Below are 24,421 nucleotides of genomic sequence, written 5' to 3' on the forward strand. Positions count from 1 at the left end.
CTCTTGATGGAATACCATAAACTGGAATAGCCCGAAAGGCGCAGAGAAAGCTGTTTTTTCTTCCTTATTTAATGGCATCTGCCAATAGCCTTTGGGAAGGTCTATAGTGGTTATATATTTGGCGCCTCCTAATTTCTCAATTAGTTAGTTGATTATGGGAACTGAGCAAACATAAAATTTGGAGAGGTTTTTCACAGCACGGAAGTCTATACTAAACCGTATACTCCCATCGGATTTTGGAACAAGTACTATAGGAGAAGACCAGTTACTCTGCGAGGATTCTATGATTCTCATCTTTAACATTTGATCTACCTCTGTACAGATAGCTTTTCTCTTTGCAGCAGGAATTCAATAAGGTTTCAGTTTTACAACTTTCCCTTCTGGAGTGTGTATAGTATGTTCAGTCAAGGGGGTCTTTCCGGGTATGTCTGAAAATATATCTGAGAAAGGCCGTAAGGAGTCCTTCAACTCTTTTTTTTTTTGTTCATTGGACAACTCCTCATTAGCGGGAGTTGTTCTATGATATGATATTATATTATATGATATGATAAGCAATTCATAATGCGTGCAGCTACTCCAAGGACTTTCCCAGCGCTAAAGTAGAGAGGTCCGTCAAATAGACATTAGATGTGCACAAAGAGCCACGTTTTTAATTTCTTCCTCCAGATCTTTGACGCTGGTACTTTGGAATCACTGCTGGAAGTTTGTTGGTGGATTGTAAAAGTCTAGCTGGGTTATAAAAGCTGAATCTGATTCTAAGGTATCCTGGGCCCGTCTGATACAGAGCATCATCTACCAATGTTAGAGCCTTAAATGTAATCCTCTCCCTAATGGGTAACCAATGAAGTTCCCCCAGGTATGGGCTAATGTGTTGTCTTTTTTAAACATTTAACAGAAGATGAGCTGCCACATTCTGGATCAACTGGAATTTATCCATGAATTAATGCGGTAAGCCCAGGTATAGATTATTACCGTAATGTAATCTGGAAGTAACCGATGCCTGAATGACTGTTTTCCTTGCTGAAAAAGAGAACAGGGGCAGAAATTTCTTGGAAGTCCTCAAAATTCCAAAACATGGTCCCACAAGCTTTTTGACCTGCCAACAAAAAGATAGTTTGTTCTCAAAGGTTACTCCCAGATTTTTTACTGAGTCCTTTTGAGGGCCAGTAGAGGAAACATTATCTGGCCAAATAGTTGGCCTGAAATTAGGTGGAACAGTCCCAAAGAGGAGGATTTATGTTTTTCTTCGTTACTTTTCAGTCGAGCTTTGGCTAACCAGTAAAGAACTGTGGTAAGGCAGATTTTAATTTGTGTGCCGTTTGGCTCAGATCCCTTACACCAGGAGAAAAGTGATTGAGTGTCATCAGCATAAGATATCACCTTTGCTCCCAACTGTTCTGCTAGAAATGGCAAGGGTGCAAGGTCTAAGTTGAAAAGTTTTGGACTCAGGGCACAACCTTGGGGAACACCTGTGTCCCATTTTCCTTGGGCTAGTTGCACAGTGCAGAATCCAAACTTGCTGGCTTCTTTCTGAAAAAATTATATTAGCCAGTCCAAAGCACGCACTGTCACTCCAATATCCTGGAGGCAGTCAAGCAGCAGTGAATGAGGCACGTTATCAAAGGCCACTGACCAGTACAGCCGTCCCCCTATCTAAGGATCCTTTGATGTATTCTAATAACTCAACCGATGCAGTTTCTCTACTGTAGCAGGCTCTAAAGCCAGGTTGGGTTGGATGTAACGACTTATTAGCTTCCAAGAAATTTGACAGTTGTATATTTACCTGCTTCTCCAATATTTTGGATAAGGCTAGCAGCAATGAAATTGGTCTATAATTGGCTCGAATGGCCAGGTCCACCATTGATTTTTTAATAAGTGGAAGGATCTTTGCCTGCTTCCAAACGTTTGGAGACTGAGGCTGTACTTATTGAGGTATTTGCAACCCTGTTTACAATTGGATTGATAGTCTCTGCCACCAATGCCAGCAAATTCGGGTGCATGGATCATTGGGAGGGCCAAATATGATGGCTTTAAGAACCCTCAGCTTACAGTCCAACTGAATAGTTTCAAAATTACTAAGGTTTGTCCTGGCTGTTAGACTCTTCTTAACGGCATTGACCTGAGGTAGCAATCCAATAACTAGGGAGGCTTGAATGCTAACAATCCTGTTGGTAAAAAGTTTGCTAGCATATCACACCAGTCGATTAAGGCTGCCTTTGCATAAGTACAAGCCGCTGGGGACATAAAGCTCTTGACAATAGAAAAGATTGCTTTAGATCTATTTGCTGCCTCACCAATGTGCTCCTTGAAATAGGCTTGCTTCGCTTTAGTTATAGCCACATAGTATGCCTTTTGTGCCAGCTTAAATATCTCTTTGTCTGCTGGAGTATAATACTTTCCTCCATTTACAATCAAGTGTCTTACAATATTTTTCCTCTATAATGAAGGCAGCTGAAAACCATGAATGAACTAGAAGGCGTATTTCTATGTGCTTTGCTCTAGGAAACCTGGGGCAGATCTTCTACAGCATTTCTAATCCAACTCATATTTCGTGAGATTGTCATTCAGAATGCCAGATAATTCTGGAAGATGTAGCTTTAGCACCCTCAAGAATTGCTGCAGAACTATTCTAATAAAGGCTTTCCCGTTACGGGTCAGCGTGTTTTGGGAAGGATCCTGTATAACTGGTCGTTGCCACGAAAATCTAATTAGGAGGTGATCTGACCAAGACAGTGGTTGCGGATCCTCAATCTGAATAGGTACGTTGAAACACACTTGATCCCGCATGTGTCCACCTCGATGTGTGCCTTTCACCACGTACATGCTCAGATTAAGCAGATTCATTATCTCTTTAAAAGTTAAAGCTTCCTCGTTATCTATTTTAGCCATATGTGTGTTGCAATCGCCTAGATCATGAAATGGTCATATCTAAGGGCTAAATGTGCGATAGCTTGATCAAGAGACTTCAAAAAAGAGCCAGCCGGGCCCGGTGGTCTGTAGACTAGCACCCTGGCTACTGATTGTTGGTGTGATAAAGAGATACAAAAGCCCATGGCTCCACGCCCAACAGGTCATTGACCCCTGTATTTTGGAAACCCCAATCTTCTCTGAGGATAATTGCTAGTCTGCCTCCCCTGCCTTCTGGTCTGTCTTTTTTTTAATAATTTTAAAACACTTCAGTACAGCATTGGTGATAGTAGGGTTTGATTCTTCTGAAAATCGAAAATCCAGGCTGCCTTACTCTAGGTCAGAGGTCTTCAAACTGTGGGGCCCGACCCCCAGGGGGGTTGTGGAGTCCTAGGAAGGGGGTCGCAGATTTCCCAGCTTCACTTGTCCCTGCAAAAAGACAGCACTCCTGGGATGGCTAATTGAGATCATTATCAGCTGCTTGCCTGAATGAAAGGCAAATGTGCCTTATCAGTTAATCTGCAAGTTTATAGAATATTTGGGAGCAGTTCTGGCTCTTTGTGAAGACAAAGATGTGTTTTTTTGAGTGGAAGGGCAATGAGTCAACAACTGGGCTGGGAAGTTCTTGCTTTTAATATTAACTGCATTTACACAGCACTTAGTGCCCCTAAAGAGGTGTTGCAGGGACAGTTATCATGTAAAAAAAAGAAAACTGCATTATATACGCTCTGGTATTATTAAAACCCACATTAAAAGCACCATTTTATCATAAAACAATTTGCACATTTTGCAGCATTCTATCTTACCCTGTATGTAATGCAAGTATAAAAAATGGACTTACATATTCACAGTGCTTTTCTGTCCCATGCTGTGACTTCATAGCGCTAAAAGAATACACATCACTATTCTCCACTGCACCAATCAAGATTTAATTCTGTGGTTCTCTGGTTACACACAGACCTCTGCAGTGCATTAACTAATAGAGGCTTCATAATGTACTACAGTGCATTTCCCACTGAGCAATAACTTTTATTTACTTTTCATTTACGCTGCCCATTATTTTATATATAGATACCTGAAGGTGAAAGACCTAAAAAAAACTTACAGAATATTTTGGGCTTATTTATGAGAGGCTTGCATCACCAGAGCATCACTTATTTTGATGCTCCAGTGGCACAAGCATCTAAACCATATCTATGAGGCAATACAAAGTCACCCTGCATGGCTTTACACTGCCTCAAAGATATGGAGTAAGACATAGTAGTGAAAGTCACTGCGTTGCATTACTCTGCGTCAAGGAGGTGTTCCATGGGCTTTGCGTGGGGATCCCACACAAAGCCCGTGGATTTTGATACTGATCCATATTTACAAAATCATGTAAACCTGGGGCAGCTCCAAAAACGGACGCCTCCCCAGTGGAGGCATAACGAGGAGAAATGTTTTCATTTCTCCTTGTTTTTTTCCTCTTTTCATGTGTGCTGCATTCCGCAGCTCACATAGAAATAGGAAAATGCCCCTCAGGATTGTTTTGGTGAAGGAAGGTGCCTTTTCCCGTACAAAAACATACCTGCCTACCTTGGTGCTAGGCAGCAATTTGTGAATGAAAAAGGACTGGAATGCACCGTATTTCATATATATGGTGCATTTCTGCCCTTTCACATTGGCATAGGGCAGCGCCGCAAGAAGACTTGCAGCACTGCCCTACGCCAATTCCTCATAAATGAGGCCCTATATTTTTAGCTACACCTTTGGCTACACCCCTACGCTCAATGACCTTTGCTAAACACTGTTTAATATAATTTTACCACTGTAAAAATGATTTGCTGTGGTAATTGGGCGCTGTTAGAAATGGGGGTCTCTAGTTGGCAATGGTTTGAACCTTTGTTCAAGTAGGGACCCTTCTTTCTAGTCAGGGTAAGAGGGATATGCTACTGAAATAATAACCCTTGCTCACCCCCTTGGTAGCTTAGCACAAGCATTGAGGCTTATTTCAGAAGCAGTGTGTAAAGGATTTGCACATAACCAACAGTAATACAGTGAAAACAATACAAAAGGACACCACACCAGTTTAGAAAAATCTCCAATACTTTATATATTCAAAACAAGTCCAAAACTATATTAATCCAACATACAGTACTTAAAAATATGCACTTTGCGGGGCGCTGGTGTCGGTCGTTCTGGACTGCGGTGTGGGACGGGGCAGTGTGTCGCAAGACGTACGAGCAGTGCTCCCAAGCCACGGTGCGGTCACGGTTGTCGAAGTCAGCGACGCGTCGGTGAGACCAGGGCGGCGAAGTGAAGCGGGGCGGTGCAGAGTGCGGTGCCCACAGGTCACGGTGCAAGCAGCAGCTCGGCGGCCATCGTCAGTGAGACCAGGATTGCGTTGCGAGATGCAGCGGTGCCCTCTGCGGTACCTTAAGGACACGGAGACAGCGACGGAGTCAGTGACTGAGTAAGTTGCTTTCCCCCATCTGTGGCAAGTGAAACCACGGTTCCAGAGGCGGTACCCAGTGGTTGGTGAAGTCATTGCAGTCCCTGAGACTTCAAAATAGGAGGCAAGCTCTACTTCAAGCCCTTGGAGATACTCAGCAACAAGTAAAGAAAGTTCAGTCCAGTCCTTTCACTGGTCAAGGCAGAAGCAGCAACTGCAGGCCAAACCAACAAAGCAACAACATAGCAAAGTTGCAGTACTCCTCTTGGCAGTTCTTCCAGCTCTTCTTCTTGGCAGGTTCCTTCATTCCAGCGAGTTCTAAAGTTCTGGTGTCTGGACCCCAATATGTATACTCAGTTTCTCTTTGTGCTTTTGGGCAGAAAGTGCCTGTGCCCAGCCCAAACCAGTTCCATCCTCTGTGGCCCAGCTTCCTGGCAGGAGGTGGAGACATCATTGTCCAAGGCAGACCAGGCCCATTCAGGTGCAAGGAAATCTCCTCCCACTACTATAAATACAGCCCAGGTCTATTCAGCCCAGCCCTGCCTCCTCCAGGAAAGGCAGGACACACCTTGATGCCCCCAGTGGCTGTCAGATGAGAATGCACATCCCCAAACCCTGTCACTTCAAAGCCAGACAGTCAATCCACAAACCCAATGGAGGCACACAGGATGGCTAAGCAAGAAAATACCTACTTTCTAAAAATAGTATTTTCAAACACAGAAAATAAATATCTTTACTAAAAGATGCATTTTTATATTCTGAGTTCAGGCATACTAAACCCCATTTCTCCATCTTGTCCCAATGGGAAGATATGCTTATAAAATGTTATAAGTAAAATCCCATTCTATCCTATGGGACAGATAGCCTTTCCATAGTGAAAAATGAAAAACACAAATTCACTACCAGGACATGTCACACACACCAGTACATGTCCTACCTTGAATATACATGGCACCCTGCCCACAGGGGTACCTTGGACCTACCTTAGGGATGACTTAGATTTAAAAAAAAAAAAGTGAAGATTAGGGCCTGGCAAGTGGGTGCACTTGCCAGGTCGACATGGCAGTTGCAAACCGCGCAGACACTGCAGTGGCAGGTCTGATCACCCTTTTCAGGGCTGCATGGGTGAGTGACACAATCAGTACTGCGGGCCTACCAACAACATTTGATTTACAGGCCCTGGCAGCCTAAGTGCACTTTACTAGGGACTTACTAGTAAGTCAAACATGCCACTCATGGAAACAGCAATCCATAATACAATTTACAATAGGAGCACTTGCACTTTAACACTGAAAAGCAGTGAGAAAGTGCGCAGAGACACTGAACCAGCAAAAACTAGGAGATCAGAAAGGAAAAAAACAGGGGAAACATGCCAAAAGATGCCAGGTTTAACAGGGGCATTTATGGTTGTCGATAGATGTTGATGAGGAGAACCAGTTTCTAGAAAATTTTGGCAGAAGGGGTCCTTACGCCTAAAAAGGTTTGACATGGGGGTCTCGACATCAAAAAGTTTGAAGACCACTGCTCTAGGTCATAAGTGCTGTATGCGTATTTTTGCATTGAGCGTGCATTTATCAGTGCAGCGCGCACTGGAGCAGTGTTTTTTTTTTGAGGAATGAAGCAAGGTGTATTGAACTGTTTCAGTGCCCCACGTGTAATAAAAGTGAAAGCCTGGGCAGTATATCTTATCTCCATCGAAAGGGGGCCTAGGCTCTATTTGGCACTTGTTCACCTGCGCAAGATCCATGTAGCTGATGTGCATCTTACCATCTATGAGCTACCGGGCAGCATGACTGGCGCTGGTCGCTTTTGGGACCCTGACGTGCGCAAACCGGCTTGCCTTAGGCACATCTTTGGCATGCCAGCGGGGCGCTAGACTGCGCGCCTCCGTGCAGCATGACTGCATTTAGGCACAAAGCTCTGGTGACCACTAGTGCACACACAATCAAAAAAATGGCAGCTCTAGTTGTCTAACCAGACGGCTCCCTTCTCCTCACTGCCTGTGCTGCACAAGTTCCCCTCACAGACCCCCGATCAAGAAACACTGGTGCGTTTAATGATTGTTTCCATGTTAACAAGTTTAAAAAACAGAAATTCATTAACAATAGTAGAAAACTATTCAGAGCAATAAGGTGCAAAGGGCAATTCAAAAGCATAAATAACGCAGTGTTAACCCCTTCGATGCTCATGACGGAGCGGTTCCGTCATGAGCATCGGTTGGGCTGTGCTCATGACGGAACCGCTCCGTCATGAGCACAGCCCCTGGGGGAAGCGCTGGCTCTCCCCCCCTGGGGCATCGATCGTGCCCCCACAGAGGGGGATGGCAGCGGAAGAGTTTCCGCTGCCACCCCCGAGCCCCCCCACGCTTCCTGATGACGTCAGCGCGCACAGCGCGTGCCGACGTCATCAGGAAGCGTTGGACGCGCTGGAATTCATTTCTTCCAGTGCGTCCAACGGAGAGGGTAAGTGTTTGGCTGCGGTGTGGCGGGGGGGCGGAATTCGGAGGCCTTGAGGCATCGGGGGAGAGGAAAGAGTATTTCCTCTCCCCTGATGTCTCAATGCTGGGCATTCCTGTCCCACGATCGCGCACAGCGTCGCGATCGTGGAGCAGGGATGCCCCACTAGACACCAGGGATGTCTATTTCTTCAGTTGGGAAGCGACCCCTTGGGCAAGGGTTGCTTCCTAGGGGGAATAATTTATGCTCAGACTTTTCTGCCCCCTGGGGGCAGATCAGTCGACTTTCGGTCCGTTTCTGGCCCCAGGGGGGGGGCAGAAAAGCCCACTAGACACCAGGGAATTAGTGTAAATAAAAATGGAAGTGACCCCTTTGGCAAGTGTCGCTTCCAGGGTGCAATTTTTATAATATGTATTTGGCCCACCCGCCCCGGGACAGAGTAGCCTTTTTTTTCCTGCTGTTTTCTGCCCCACCTGGCACACAACCCGATTGACCATTTGGGTAGTAACATAGCGTGTTATAATGTTTATTGTTATATTTTTTGTAAATTGCAATAGTAATGTTTTTTTAAAAACTTTTTTGCTCTAGGTGAAGGCTTTTGCTCTTTTCAGTTTGCCGTGTTGTTACTGGTGGTTCTGCTGTTTGTGTAGTTTGGTAAGAGACTTTTTTTTGTACAATGTAAATGTGTTTGATTTCTCTGCATGAATTTTTTTTGCAAATGGTGTAATAATAGCAGTATGTTTGTTGTTTGAGTGTCAAAAACTTTTTGCATTGGTGCTCGATGTGTATTTTGTTGTCTTGTGAGTAATTTGTTTTTTTTTCTTCTTTCTAGTTGGATATCGTTGGTTTTTGCTGTGTCACTGCAGAGTTGGTTTCTGGTGAGTGCAGCTGTCTCTTGTAATTGAATTGTATAGTTTTTGAGTACATTGATCTTTGTGATAAAGGTACACATTTCTTTACTTACTTGGTTTGCACATTGTTGGTTGTTGTTGACTTGTTTGTGCAGTCTTCTATCTTAGTAAGTATAATGGCTAGCCGCAGGATTACTGCTCAGCAGGTTGTTGGTTTGCTGTTTGAGTCTTCCTCTGACCATGGTTCAGAGACTGACTCTGCATCTGAGGGAGAGGAGGCAGGGGACGATTCTGGCAGTGAGTTTTCTCTCCGTATGGAGTCATCAGATGATGAAGATACTCTTAGTGCGGATGAAGTGCCTGTGTTAGAGGAGGAGACTGATGTGCCGATAGTGCGGCAAGAGGCATCTGGGCTGCAGCCTGGGGCTGCAAGGCTTCCCGTTGGTGTAGTGCGGCAAGAGGCTTCTGGGCTGCAGCCTGGGGCTGCAAGGCTTCCCGTTGGTGTAGTGCGGCAAGAGGCATCTGGGCTGCAGGCTGGGGCTGCAAGGCTTCCCTTTGAAAGTGATGACCTCTGGGTTGCCCCTGGCATGGTGCAGCCGGCATTGCCAGAGTTTACTGGTGTTCCAGGGTCTAGAGTGAATACTGAAAACTTTTTGCCGGTAAATTTTTTTCAGTTGTTTATGGACGATGTGTTTTTGGCAGAGATTGTTGAGCAGACTAATGTGTATGCCGAACAGTTTTTGAGGGACAACAGTGCCAGTCTTAAGCCATACTCTAGAGCTACCCGGTGGACTCCCTCAAATGTTGAAGAGATGAAGAAGTTCTTGGGTTTAACTTTTTTGATGGGCTTGCTAAGGAAGCCATCAATGTCTTCATATTGGTCTAGCAGTCCCTTGATGGCAACGTCTATTTTTCCGGCAGTCATGAGTCATGACAGGTATTTGCTTCTGCTTCGGATGATGCATTTTGTTGATAATGGTTTAGCGTTGCCACGAGATCACCCTGAGTGTGACCGTCTTTTTAATATTAGGCCTGTCCTTGATCACTTTGTTGATCGATTTTCTGAGATTTATGAACTGGGAAAGAAATTGCAGTGGATGAGTCTTTAGTGTTGTTCAAGGGCCGCTTGGTTTTTAGGCAATACATTCCTAGTAAGAGGGCACGCTATGGAATAAAGCTGTATATGCTGTGTGACAGTAGGACTGGATATGTCTCTAATTTCAGGGTGTACACCGGTAAGGAATCTAGGATTAACCTCCCTGGTTGTCCGTCCACTTTTGGAGTGACTGAGAAAATTGTTTGGGAACTTGGTAGAGGATTTTTTAACAAAGGCCACCATTTATATGTAGATAACTTCTACACTGGTGTGCGGTTGTTCAGGGAATTGGCCAAAGTGGACACTGTTGCTTGTGGCACAATCCGCTCTAACCGTAAAGGTTTCCCGAAAGAACTTGTTTGTCAAAAGCTTGTGCGGGGACAGTGCAGTGCGTTTCGTTGCCAGGAGCTTCTTGCTGTGAAGTTTTCAGACAGGAGAGATGTCTACATGCTGACTACTATCCATGATGAAAGCACTGCACCTGTGACTGTTTGGGGTCAGGTCGCTGAAGCGCGCAAACCTGTGTGCATTTTAGACTATAATAGGCACATGAGTGGTGTTGACAGAGTAGATCAGAGGTTGGAACCTTACACTGCTCTTCGTAAGGCTTACATTTGGTACAAGAAGTTGGCTATCCATCTTTTCCACTTGGCAATGTTTAATGCTTTTGTTGTGTTCCAGGATTCTTGCCCTGAGTCAAAGATGACTTTTGCTAAGTTTTAGGAGTCTGTAATAGGCAGCCTTGTTGTAGTGGAACAGGCAAGTGTTCCTAGAGTTGGAGTGGTGGAGGATGTTGCTAGATTGAAAGATCGCCACTTTCCAGATCACATTCCTCCCACACCCTCAAAAAATTTTCTCAGTAGGAGATGTAGAGTCTGTTGGCGAAGAGGTACGCGGAAGGAGAGTCGTATGTACTGCCCCGACTGTCCTTCTCATCCTGCACTGTGTGTCCCTGCTTGTTTTAGAGCGTACCACACGCGAAATAATTTTTGGGAGCATTCATGAGTGGTAACGTGAACTGCCTGGTCTGTATTCTTTGGAGAATTTGATTCTGTTTCAAGGTTGGTGTTAGTGCAATGTATTTAGTTACTGATTTTCTGTTAGAAGATTTGTATCTATTTGCGATTTGTTTGTGTTTTTATTTTTTTCTAAAAAAATCCTAAATGTGATGGCGGTGTGTGTAGGCTTGCGCTTGGCTGTTGGTGTGTGTGGACTGGCACTTGGTTGGTGGTGTGCGTGGAAAGGTGCTTGGCTGACGGTGTGCGTGGACTGGCGGTGTGCATGGACTGGCGGTGTGCGTGGACTGGTGCGTGGCTGGTGGTGTGCGTGGACTGGAGCTTGGCTGGCGGTGTGCGTGGAATGGTGCTTGGCTGGCGGTGTGCGTGGACTGGTACTTGGCTGGCGGTGTGCGTGGACTGGTGGTGTGTGCGGACTGGTGCTTGGCTGGTGGTGTCCGTGGACTGGAGCTTGGCTGGTGGTGTGCGTGGACTGGAGCTTGGCAGGAAGTGTGCGTGGAATGGTGCTTGGCTGGCGGTGTGCGTGGACTGGTACTTGGCTGGTGGTGTGCGTGGACTGGTGGTGTGTGCGGACTGGTGCTTGGCTGGTGGTGTCCGTAGACTGGAGCTTGGCTGGCGGTGTGCGTGGATTGGCGATTGGCTGCCGGTGTGCCTGGACTGGCGATTGGCTGGCGGTGTGCCTGGACTGGCGCTTGGCTAGAGGTGTGCGTGGACTGGCGCTCTGCTAGCGGTGTGTGTGGACTGGCGCTCTGCTAGCGGTGTGTGTGGACTGGAGCTCGGCTGGCTGTATGTGAATAGTGACTTTCTGCTGGTCACTACACACACTGCTAGCTGAGTGCCACTCCACGCAATCCATCAGCCTGTGTAGTTGCTGTGTCTGGATTGTGGGCGTGTGAAAGTGATGGGCCCTTGAACGGCGCTGTGTGCTGGTGTTTGTTTTGTTATGTGATGGGCCCACGGCTGGCGGTGTGAATGGTTTTGTATGTCTCACACGTATGAAAGGTGTATGAATGGCCTGTTAAGAGGTTGGTGCCTTGTCGTGGCTTTACAGCTCACGAGCTGTGAGTCAATGGTTCAGTTTCTCGCCCTTTCAATTATTACCAGTGCATTTCATGTTTTGTAAAATCACTTGCTAATACAATTGTATCTACTGAACCATCACTCACCTTCGTGCCAAATCCAACCAGTATGTGTGTGTGCTTGCGGATTAGATGGCTGTGCAGTAATATTTGTCTTTCTGAAGCAGGGTGTACCTTGTCCCTTTTTGGTGAATTTTGTAATGTGTTGCTTTTGTACCTGGTGGTGCGAATGGTCTTGTTTGTATCACGTATGAAAGGTGTGTGAATGGCCTGTAAAGTGGTTGGTGCCTTGACGTGGTTTTACAGCTCACGAGCTGCGAGTTTGGTTTTTTGTGAATTTAATTATTGACAGTGCATTTCATTTTTGTGAAATCTCTAGTTAATAAACTTTAATACACTGAACCATGACTCGCCCTCGTGCCAAATCCAACCAGTATGTGTGTGTGTTTGAGGAATAGATGGTTGTGCAGGAATCTTTGTCTTTAGTTTCTCTGCCAAGGTACACTTTCCATGTAAGAATAACCCACCAACTGTAGATATTGTCGAAAACCCATGGGAGTTCATGGTGATGTCTCTCTTGTGAATTTAAAAAGTTTTTTTTATCCCCAATGTCCTGCAAACCTCAAAATGTCTGCCACATTTTCTTTGCAATTTTATTCCAAAATTCTCACGCTGTAGGAACAATAGTTAATCTGGTTTTGCAAGGGGGATCACTTTGGTTTTTGGCCCGGTGCTCAGCGGCCATCTAGGGAAACCTACCAAACCCACACATTTCTGAAAACTAGACACCCGGCGGCTTCCAGGGAGGTATGGCTTGCGTGGATCCCCCAACGTTTCCTTACCCAGAATCCCCTGCAAACCTCAATTTTAGCTGAAAAAATCACTTTTTTCACACATTTTGGGGTGGGAAAGTTGTGGCATCACCGGGCTCACACAAATTTACCACCACCCAGCGTTCCCCCAGGTCTCCCGGTAAAAATGGTGCCTCACTTGTGTGGGAGGCCCAAGTACCCGCGGCAGGCAAGGGCCCAAAACGTAGTGAGGCGACATCAAAATGGCCTATCGCAAAACCACCTGGATTTGCAAGGGGGGTCACTTGGGTTTTGGCCCGGTGAGGCGACATTTCGGATAGGCAATGTTGATGTCGCCTCACTACGTTTTGGGCCCTTGCCTGCCGCGGGTACATGGGCCTCCCACACAAGTGAGGCACCATTTTTACCGGGAGACCTGGGAGAACGCTGGGTGGTGGTAAATTTGTGTGAGCCCGGTGATGCCACAACTTTCCCACCTCAAAATGTGTGAAAAAAGTGTTTTTTCAGCTAAAATTGAGGTTTGCAAGGGATTCTGGGTAAGGAAACGTTGGGGGATCCACACAAGCCATACCTCCCTGGAAGCCGCCGGGTGTCCAGTTTTCAGAAATGCGTGGGTTTGGTAGGTTTCCCTAGATGGCCGCCGAGCAACGGGCCAAAAACCCAAGTGACCCCCCCTTGCAAAACCAGGTGGTTTTGCGATAGGCCATTTTGATGTCGCCTCACTACGTTATGGGCCCTTGCCTGCCGCGGGTACTTGGGCCTCCCACACAAGTGAGGCACCAATTTTTACCGGGAGACCTGGGAGAACGCTGGGTGGTGGTAAATTTGTGTGAGCCCGGTGATGCCACAACTTTCCCACCCCAAAATGTGTGAAAAAAGTGATTTTTTTCAGCAAAAATTGAGGTTTGCAGGGGATTCTGGGTAAGGAAACGTTGGGGGATCCACGCAAGCCATACCTCCCTGGAAGCCGCCGGGTGTCTAGTTTTCAGAAATGTGTGGGTTTGGTAGGTTTCCCTAGGTGCCGGCAGAGCTAGGGTTCAAAAACTACAGCTCGTCATTTTGCCAAAAAAGGGTCATAGGACTTGGGGGAACGCGGGGTGGGTGGAAATTTGTGGATCCACGCAGATTCCAGACCTTTCCATCACAGAAATGTGGGGAAAATTTGTTTTTTTGGTCAATTTTTTACGTTTGCAAGGGATTCTGGGTAACAGACCATGGTGGGAGGTAGTCAAGTCACCCCATCCTGGATTCCCCTGGGTGTCTAGTTTTCAAAAATGTATAGGTTTGCTAGGTTTCCCTAGGTGCCGGCAGGGCTAGGGTTCAAAAACTACAGCTCGTCACTTTGCAAAAAAAGGTAATTTTTCACTGCAAAATTGAGGTGTGACCACGTTGCGTTTTGCGCCGTTTCCTGTCGCGGCCACTATGCCGACCCGCACAAGTGAGGTATAATTTTTCTCGTAGGACTTTGGGGCACGCGGGGTGGGTGGAAATTTGTGGATCCACGCAGATTCCAGAACTTTCCATCACAGAAATGTGGGGAAAATGTCTTTTTTTTTGTCAATTTTTTACGTTTGCAAGGGATTCTGGGTAACAGACCATGGTGGGAGGCAGTCAAGTCACCCCATCCTGTATTCCCCTGGGTGTCTAGTTTTCAAAAATGTGTAGGTTTGCTAGGTTTCCCTAGGTGCCGGCAGGGCTAGGGTTCAAACACTACAGCTCGTCACTTTGCCAAAAAAGGGTCATTTTTCACTGCAAAATTGAGGTGTGACCACGTTGCGTTTTGCGCCGTTTCCTGTCGCGGGCACTAGGCCGACCCGCACAAGTGAGGTACCCTTTTTCTTGTAGGACTTTGGGGATCGCGGGGTGGGTGGAAATTTGTGGATCCACGCAGATTCCAGAACTTTCCATCACAGAAATGTGGGGAAAATGTGGGTTTTTTTGTCAATTTTTTACGTTTGCAAGGGATTCTGGGTAACAGACCTTGGTGGGAGGCAGTCAAGTCACCCCATCCTGGATTCCCCTGGGTGTCTAGTTTTAAAAAATGTATAGGTTTGCTAGATTTCCCTAGGTGCCGGCAGGGCTAGGGTTCAAAAACTACAGCTCGTCACTTTGCAAAAAAAGGTCATTTTTCACTGCAAAATTGAGGTGTGACCACGTTGCGTTTTGCGCCGTTTCCTGTCGCGGCCACTATGCCGACCCGCACAAGTGAGGTACCATTTTTCTCGTAGGACTTTGGGGAACGCGGGGTGGGTGGAAATTTGTGGATCCACGCAGATTCCAGAACTTTCCATCACAGAAATGTGGGGAAAATGTGTTTTTTTTGTCAATTTTTTACGTTTGCAAGGGATTCTGGGTAACAGACCATGGTGGGAGGCAGTCAAGTCACCCCATCCTGTATTCCCCTGGGTGTCTAGTTTTCAAAAATGTGTAGGTTTGCTAGGTTTCCCTAGGTGCCGGCAGGGCTAGGGTTCAAAAACTACAGCTCGTCACTTTGCCAAAAAAGGGTAATTTTTCACTGCAAAATTGAGGTGTGACCACGTTGCGTTTTGCGCCGTTTCTTGTCGCGGGCACTAGGCCGACCCGCACAAGTGAGGTACCATTTTTCTCGTAGGACTTTGGGGAACGCGGAGTGGGTGGAAATTTGTGGATCCACGCAGATTCCAGAACTTTCCATCACAGAAATGTGGGGAAAATGTGTTTTTTTTGTCATTTTTTTACGTTTGCAAGGGATTCTGGGTAACAGACCATGGTGGGAGGCAGTCAAGTCACCCCATCCTGTATTCCCCTGGGTGTCTAGTTTTCAAAAATGTGTAGGTTTGCTAGGTTTCCCTAGGTGCCGGCAGGGCTAGGGTTCAAAAACTACAGCTCGTCACTTTGCCAAAAAAGGGTAATTTTTCACTGCAAAATTGAGGTGTGACCACGTTGCGTTTTGCGCCGTTTCCTGTCGCGGGCACTAGGCCGACCTGCACAAGTGAGGTACCATTTTTCTCGTAGGACTTTGGGGAACGCGGAGTGGGTGGAAATTTGTGGATCCACGCAGATTCCAGAACTTTCCATCACAGAAATATGGGAAAAATGTGGTTTTTTTTGTCAATTTTTTACGTTTGCAAGGGATTCTGGGTAACAGACCATGGTGGGAGGCAGTCAAGTCACCCCATCCTGGATTCCCCTGGGTGTCTAGTTTTCAATAATGTATAGGTTTGCTAGGTTTCCCTAGGTGCCGGCAGGGCTAGGGTTAAAAAACTACAGCTAGTCACTTTGCCAAAAAAGGGTAATTTTTCACTGCAGAATTGAGGTGTGACCACGTTGCGTTTTGCGCCGTTTCCTGTCGCGGCCACTATGCCGACCCGCACAAGTGAGGTACCATTTTTCTCGTAGGACTTTAGGGAACGCGGGGTGGGTGGAAATTTGTGGATCCACGCTGATTCCAGAACTTTCCATCACAGAAATGTGGGGAAAATGTGGTTTTTTTGTCAATTGTTTACGTTTGCAAGGGATTCTGGGTAACAGACCATGGTGGGACGCAGTCAAGTCACCCCATCCTGGATTCCCCTGGGTGTCTAGTTTTCAAAAATGTATAGGTTTGCTAGATTTCCCTAGGTGCCGGCAGGGCTAGGGTTCAAAAACTACAGCTCGTCACTTTGCAAAAAAAGGTAATTTTTCACTGCAAAATTGAGGTGTGACCACGTTGCGTTTTGCGCCGTTTCCTGTCGCGGCCACTATGCCGACCCGCACAAGTGAGGTACCATTTTTCTCGTAGGACTTTGGGGCACGCGGGGTGGGTGGAAATTTGTGGATCCACGCAGATTCCAGAACTTTCCATCACAGAAATGTGGGGAAAATGTCTTTTTTTTGTCAAGTTTTTTACGTTTGCAAGGGATTCTGGGTAACAGACCATGGTGGGAGGCAGTCAAGTCACCCCATCCTGTATTCCCCTGGGTGTCTAGTTTTCAAAAATGTGTAGGTTTGCTAGGTTTCCCTAGGTGCCGGCAGGGCTAGGGTTCAAACACTACAGCTCGTCACTTTGCCAAAAAAGGGTCATTTTTCACTGCAAAATTGAGGTGTGACCACATTGCGTTTTGCGCCGTTTCCTGTCGCGGGCACTAGGCCGACCCGCACAAGTGAGGTACCCTTTTTCTTGTAGGACTTTGGGGATCGCGGGGTGGTTGGAAATTTGTGGATCCACGCAGATTCCAGAACTTTCCATCACAGAAATGTGGGGAAAATGTGGTTTTTTTTGTCAATTTTTTACGTTTGCAAGGGATTCTGGGTAACAGACCTTGGTGGGAGGCAGTCAAGTCACCCCATCCTGGATTCCCCTGGGTGTCTAGTTTTAAAAAATGTATAGGTTTGCTAGATTTCCCTAGGTGCCGGCAGGGCTAGGGTTCAAAAACTACAGCTCGTCACTTTGCAAAAAAAGGTCATTTTTCACTGCAAAATTGAGGTGTGACCACGTTGCGTTTTGCGCCGTTTCCTGTCGCGGCCACTATGCCGACCCGCACAAGTGAGGTACCATTTTTCTCGTAGGACTTTGGGGAACGCGGGGTGGGTGGAAATTTGTGGATCCACGCAGATTCCAGAACTTTCCATCACAGAAATGTGGGGAAAATGTGTTTTTTTTGTCAATTTTTTACGTTTGCAAGGGATTCTGGGTAACAGACCATGGTGGGAGCCAGTCAAGTCACCCCATCCTGTATTCCCCTGGGTGTCTAGTTTTCAAAAATGTGTAGGTTTGCTAGGTTTCCCTAGGTGCCGGCAGGGCTAGGGTTCAAAAACTACAGCTCGTCACTTTGCCAAAAAAGGGTAATTTTTCACTGCAAAATTGAGGTGTGACCACGTTGCGTTTTGCGCTGTTTCTTGTCGCGGGCACTAGGCCGACCCGCACAAGTGAGGTACCATTTTTCTCGTAGGACTTTGGGGAACGCGGAGTGGGTGGAAATTTGTGGATCCACGCAGATTCCAGAACTTTCCATCACAGAAATGTGGGGAAAATGTGTTTTTTTTGTCATTTTTTTACGTTTGCAAGGGATTCTGGGTAACAGACCATGGTGGGAGGCAGTCAAGTCACCCCATCCTGTATTCCCCTGGGTGTCTAGTTTTCAAAAATGTGTAGGTTTGCTAGGTTTCCCTAGGTGCCGGCAGGGCTAGGGTTCAAAAACTACAGCTCGTCACTTTGCCAAAAAAGGGTAATTTTTCACTGCAAAATTGAGGTGTGACCACGTTGCGTTTTGCGCCGTTTCCTGTCGCGGGCACTAGGCCGACCTGCACAAGTGAGGTACCATTTTTCTCGTAGGACTTTGGGGAACGCGGAGTGGGTGGAAATTTGTGGATCCACGCAGATTCCAGAACTTTCCATCACAGAAATATGGGAAAAATGTGGGTTTTTTTGTCAATTTTTTACGTTTGCAAGGGATTCTGGGTAACAGACCATGGTGGGAGGCAGTCAAATCACCCCATCCTGGATTCCCCTGGGTGTCTAGTTTTCAATAATGTATAGGTTTGCTAGGTTTCCCTAGGTGCCGACAGGGCTAGGGTTAAAAAACTACAGCTAGTCACTTTGCCAAAAAAGGGTAATTTTTCACTGCAGAATTGAGGTGTGACCACGTTGCGTTTTGCGCCGTTTCCTGTCACGGCCACTATGCCGACCCGCACAAGTGAAGTACCATTTTTCTCGTAGGACTTTGGGGAACGCGGGGTGGGTGGAAATTTGTGGATCCACGCAGATTCCAGAACTTTCCAACACAGAAATGTGGGGAAAATGTGTTTTTTTTGTCAATTTTTTACGTTTGCAAGGGATTCTACGTAACAGACCATGGTGGGAGGCAGTCAAGTCACCCCATCCTGGATTCCCCTGGGTGTCTAGTTTTCAAAAATGTATAGGTTTGCTAGGTTTCCCTAGGTGCCGGCAGGGCTAGGGTTCAAAAACTACAGCTCGTCACTTTGCCAAAAAAGGGGCATTTTTCACTGCAAAATTGAGGTGTGACCACGTTGCGTTTTGCGCCGTTTCCTGTCGCGGCCACTATGCCGACCCGCACAAGTGAGGTACCATTTTTCTCATAGGACTTTGGGGAACGCAGTGTGGGTGGAAATTTGTGGATCCACTCAGATTCCAGAACTTTCCATAACAGAAATGTGGGGAAAATGTGTTTTTTTTGTCAATTTTTTACGTTTGCAAGGGATTTTGGGTAACAGACCATGGTGGGAGGCAGTCGAGTCACCCCATCCTGGATTCCCCTGGGTGTCTAGTTTTCAAAAATATATAGGTTTGCTAGATTTCCCTAGGTGCCGGCAGGGCTAGGGTTCAAGATCTATAGCTCGTCACTTTGCCAAAAAAGGGTCATTTTTCACTGCAAAATTGAGGTGTGACCACGTTGCGTTTTGCGCCGTTTCCTGGCGCGGGCACTAGGCCGACCCGCACAAGTGAGGTACCATTTTTCTCGTAGGACTTTGGGGAACGCGGGGCGGGTGGAAATTTGTGGATCCACGCAGATTCCAGAACTTTCCATCACAGAAATATGGGGAAAATTAGTTTTTTTTGTCAATTTTTTACGTTTGCAAGGGATTCTGGGTAACAGACCATGGTGGGAGGCAGTCAAGTCACCCCATCCTGGATTCCCCTGGGTGTCTAGTTTTTAAAAATGTATAGGTTTGCTAGGTTTCCCTAGGTGCCGGCAGGGCTAGGGTTCAAAAACTACAGCTAGTCACTTTGCCAAAAAAGGGTCATTTTTCACTGCAAAATTGAGGTGTGACCACGTTGCGTTTTGCGCCGTTTCCTGTCGCGGGCACTATGCCGACCCGCACAAGTGAGGTACCATTTTTCTTGTAGGACTTTGGGGAACGCGGGGTGGGTGGAAATTTGTGGATCCACGCAGATTCCAGAACTTTCCATCACGGAAATGTGAGGAAAATGTGTTTTTTTTGTCAATTTTTTACGTTTGCAAGGGATTCTGGGTAACAGACCATGGTGGGAGGCAGTCATATCACCCCATCCTGGATTCCCCTGGGTGTCTAGTTTTCAAAAATGTATAGGTTTGCTAGGTTTCCTTAGGTTCCGGCAGGGCTAGGGTTCAAAAACCACAGCTAGACTCTTTTCAAAAAAAGTGTAAATTTTCAGTGTGAAAATGTGGTGTGTTCACCTTAGGTTTTGAGCCACTTCCTGTCGTGGGCACTATGCCTACCCACACAAGTGAGGTACCATTTTTATCGGGAGACTTAGGGTAGTTCAGATTTGTAAAGCAACTGTTATTACCTATTGATTTTCGATGCATTTATCCCTTCCAAATGAAAGACATTGTGTAAACAAAAAGTCATTTTGAAAAATGACCAATAATTGTCATGCAAGTATGAGTATTCCCAATTTCGAAAATGTGCAAATATGCACTGTTTCTAAACTCTGTAATTTGTTCCTATTTCAGAAATACATAGGTGACTTTCATACCGATTTTTCCATGTATACGTTTTCCCACAATAATTGCTATATACCCGGAACAAAAAGAAAAACCATTACAAAATGCTGCTCAGTTTTTTACTCTGGGTTCGTTGGGCTCTTGGTGAACCTACAAATCCTATATATCCCCACAACCAGGAAGGTCCACCGGATGTAACGGTACATTGCTTTCAAAGTGATGTCATAATTAGAAGAAGTTACAGGTGAAAACGTTGACTTAAAAGGCTGCTTTTTTCCACAATTTGTAAATTTTTCCTATATTTAACTGTTAGTTTCTATAAAGAAACCTTGATGGACCTACACAAATGACCCCTTGCTGAATTCAGAATGTTGTCTACTTTTCAAAAATGTATAGCTTTCCAGGATCCATTATTGCTTTTCTACCCATTTCTACCATTATCTGGAAGGAGGTTGAAAGCACAAAAAATAGCAAAAATAGGGTATGTCCCAGAAAAATGTCAAAACTGTGTAAAAAATGTTGGATTTCTGACAAAAATCTGTCATTCCCTAAAAGCTGGAGAAATTGTGATTTCAGCCCCACAAACCCTTTTTTGATATCATTTGCAGAGAAAAACCCAGACGCTTTCATTTGCAGCCACTTTTCCCCATTTTTCACAAAAAAAACAAAATGTTGCTGTATTTTGACTAATTTCTGGGAACCCTCTAGGAGAATCCACAAACCCTGGGTACCTTTAGAATCCCCATGATGTTGGAAGAAACGGACGCAAATTTGGCGTGGATACCTAATGTGGTCAAAAAGTTACAGGGGCCTAAGCGCGCACTACCCCAAATAGCCCAAAAAAGGCTTAGCACAGGAGGGGAAAAGGCCTAGCAGCGAAGGGGTTAAAACCACGGACCTACCTTCTACTGCCACGTCCGTGCATTTAAGCATGAAGCCCCAGCGACCACTAGAGCTATCTTCTAGGGTTGTTGTCTTAACATTGTTTTCAGGGTAGGGAAGTATTGGCTTTGGTGGTGGTCCTAGACATTTTTTAAAAGATTTACATGGAAGATTTTCTGCTTATGAGGTCCTATCTGTAGTTCATAAGAGACTCTTTCAATTCTTTCCCTTATTTTAAAAGGGCCTTTCCATTCAGATTTCATTTTGTGCGTAGAGGTGGGCATTAATGCAAGAACCTATTCACCCGGATGATATATTCTCAGTTTTTTCCCTTTATCATGAATTTGTTTCTGCTTTCTTTGGCTGTACTCTAAATTATTATGAGCTAACACTCTGAGTTTTTATATTCGAGGTTTTAACTGTTGGGGGTATTCTAGGAGATTTCCTGCGTCTTGGGTCTTTATATTTCTCCCAAGACTCTCAGGTGATCTCTGCGTAGTCCTGGGTGGTCAACGGTGTTTTGCCACTCAGAGTTCGGCAAAAAACTCTGCCAACCAGTGAAGCTGAGTTTACTGGTGCGCTCAGTGCAGAGAATGATAAAAGCGAGGCTCCATAACCCATACTGTGAGCTTAGCTGCGCTCCAGGGCTGCTTCACTGGAGTCTGACGTCAGCAGACCAGTTCCGAGAGGTAATGTGCTCAGCACTGTGACACAGTTCAGATTGGTGTACTCATATTATGTATTATTGAGTATGATACAGTGTCACACTCAACATGTCAGGTAAGAGTACGTGTATGCAATATTGCCTTTTATTGGCTGAAGGTGAGCAACGGCTTTGATGAACGCAGATCGATGACAGACCCGGAAGCAGCACGGTACACGGCTATTCTGCTACACCATGCATGCTTCACCTTGTCGGCTCACTAGTATCGTGGGCATGTTGCACAGAGCAGCGCCAGGTCACTCGGTTCTCTAAGCCCCTGTGTACTAATCGCAACCCCTGTATGAACAGAGCACATTGGAGGGATCCGCCACCGTCTGAGCTGCATTACAAGGCCAGGATTTGTTCATGTCCAGGGTACTGGACGCTGGTGCTCCTAGACTTGCGCAGCTTGGTGGTGAACTTTGGAAGGGAGCACGGTAGAGTGGCTGAACTGTGCTCTGCCGTGCTGCAGATGGAGGACCGTCGGCCTGCCGCTCAACTGCAGGCAGAGCAGCCATTGCCACACAGAAGTATATATATATGTGAAACTTTATCCTTATTTTTCTTTCTCCTTTGCATATGTTTAGGACTCCTAAAAGTGTGGGACCACAATAGGTTTCGGATCCAGTAATTACTGCCATTTTATTTCTTGATTCAAAGAACAAGAACTTTATAGGTGGGTTTGGGGCACATATTAAGATGTAGTGGGGACTAAGGGAAATTCTGTTCCCTGTGAGCAACATACCTACATTGGGGTCTATGGTTTTTTTAAATATTTTTTTTTTATATCTTCTCTCTATTGTAGGACTGTATTGAAGGGGAAAGCATCCATTGAACAGCAACGTACAGCCCATCAACAGTTACATTTAGAATGATATGCTCCACCAAAATATGTTAGCTATAAACTATAATAATATAGGTATGTGTATAACGCAAATTCTGTCTGTGCACGATTGGGGATTCTTATATAGTCTTAGTAGGGTTAACGGTGTGCCCACTTCTTTTATCCCAAGCTTTGTATTAACCTTCAAAGCTCCAGTGAGTGAGACCAACTTTGGTCCTCAGTGTACCTCACCTAAGGAAACAGCTGGAGAAGGAATTTCTTTTGTACCGAAGCATGACTGTATAGGAATGCTGGCGAGTGAAAGTTGATGTGAGGTTCTACACTCCAGTCTTGATTGGGGCTTGTTTGACAATTATTTCTTTAGGAAATGTTTTTTAGTATTTATACTTGCCCGTATATAAGTACAATGTGAATTGAATTAGTGAAATTTGGATTTTAGATGAATGTTTTAAATTGCATTCGTGAAACTAATGATGAGGAATTTCAAATGATAGGTTGTATATTTAAAGATATAAAAAACAACTTCTCTGATATATGTTTTATTTTCATGCAGGTGACACAGCATATTCATATAGAGGGAAAAATATTTATTGTTGCCCTGAAGAAGGTAGTCCTATTTTGCCAACCCACCAAAATGCGTAGACGATCTGTTTTCTGTTAAATTTGTGTAACAATGAGCCACACAGTAAAAAAAAGCTCAGATAATATGATTTCTTTCATTCAATTGACAAATGTGTGTGTCTTATGTGTTGTCTCTCTTGGTATAATGGTTTATGACACTCAGTGCAATATTTGTCTATTATGGGATTTTTAAATTGTTTTAAAAAAAATACGTATGAATTTTATATAAATTGTATAAACTTTTCTCACTTGGAGTGATATATTAAAAACAAACTGTTTAAAAAATTTCTTTTGAGTCCCTCGCAAGACGGGTGTAGATGTATGTATGAGCTCGAGTGAAATGAAGTGTGGAATGTTTGAATAGAATGAATTGATTCCTCCAAGGGATTTTATATTGTTGACAATTAAATTTTACATGGAACCATGTCTCTTGGAGTAGCGGGCCCTTCTCTTTTATTTTGAGAGGACCAGCTACGCCATCATCTCTGACCCCGGTGCTGACAGGGTGCTCAGTGGTCTTCAGTCATCACGCACCTCAGTGCCGTGTCCGGCTGGGTCAAATTTTACTGGTCCGAGAGCCGACTTGCTACAAAAAGCAAAACCTGGATACAGACTCCGAGGGAACAGAACTCAAGGTAACATTATCTATTGTTTTATTTTATCCTATTACTATTGTAGAGGCACTCAACAAATGATGTGTTTAAATGCTCTAGGTCCTCGCCAACATGAACACAAACTGACTAGTACTAACATTTTAGCAGAACTCCGTGGAATTCTGCAGAGTACAACTCCACTAGCTATGCCCTCCCTTAATCTCTCGTAAGGTGTGTGGGTTATGCCCGTATAGTAGCTAAAAAGAAGAGCAACCCAGGCTAATCTGCACTTGACTTTGCAACACAAAAAGGGCTAGAGGAAGCATCTGGTCCCAGTTTTTGCCTTCACCAGACAGCATCTTCTTTAGGTCAGTTTAAGAGAACCATTGTAGCATTCTACTGTCACGTGGCCCATATGGGCATTGTCATCTTCCCTATGGTAGCATGAGCACGTTGCTGATTGTCCGCTGCTTTGCACATGTTACTACACTAAATTATTTTGCTTGTGCCACACTGAAACGTTCCCATGGAGCATGCTGTTATTTTTGCTCTTTGCTAGTTCCTGGCAATTAGTCGGAAAATTGTGAACAAGGTCGAACAACAATGCCCCTTGTTATTCCGTTCTGGTCAGGCCTTAGCACCAAGACAAAACATGCAGATGCAGCCGTTGTTTGGGAACATGTACTTTGGTCATATGAGGATACACGGATAGGTAAGACACACT

General features: G+C 45.4%; 1 long non-coding RNA gene across 1 annotated transcript in view; it reads left to right on the plus strand.

Annotated features, from left to right (window-relative positions):
- Window positions 1-23,162, plus strand: part of LOC146860275 (uncharacterized) — a 29,236-nt gene extending 6,074 nt beyond the window's left edge. Inside the window, exons 2-3 of the long non-coding RNA XR_014979124.1 lie at window positions 22,445-22,558; window positions 23,037-23,162. This is a non-coding gene — a long non-coding RNA (uncharacterized LOC146860275). The remainder of the gene's footprint in view (window positions 1-22,444; window positions 22,559-23,036) is intronic.
- The last annotated feature ends 1,259 nt before the right edge of the window (window positions 23,163-24,421 follow it).

Source organism: Triturus cristatus, chromosome 3_1 (genome assembly GCF_964204655.1).
Source record: "Triturus cristatus chromosome 3_1, aTriCri1.1, whole genome shotgun sequence".
Classification (NCBI taxonomy): domain Eukaryota; kingdom Metazoa; phylum Chordata; class Amphibia; order Caudata; family Salamandridae; genus Triturus; species Triturus cristatus.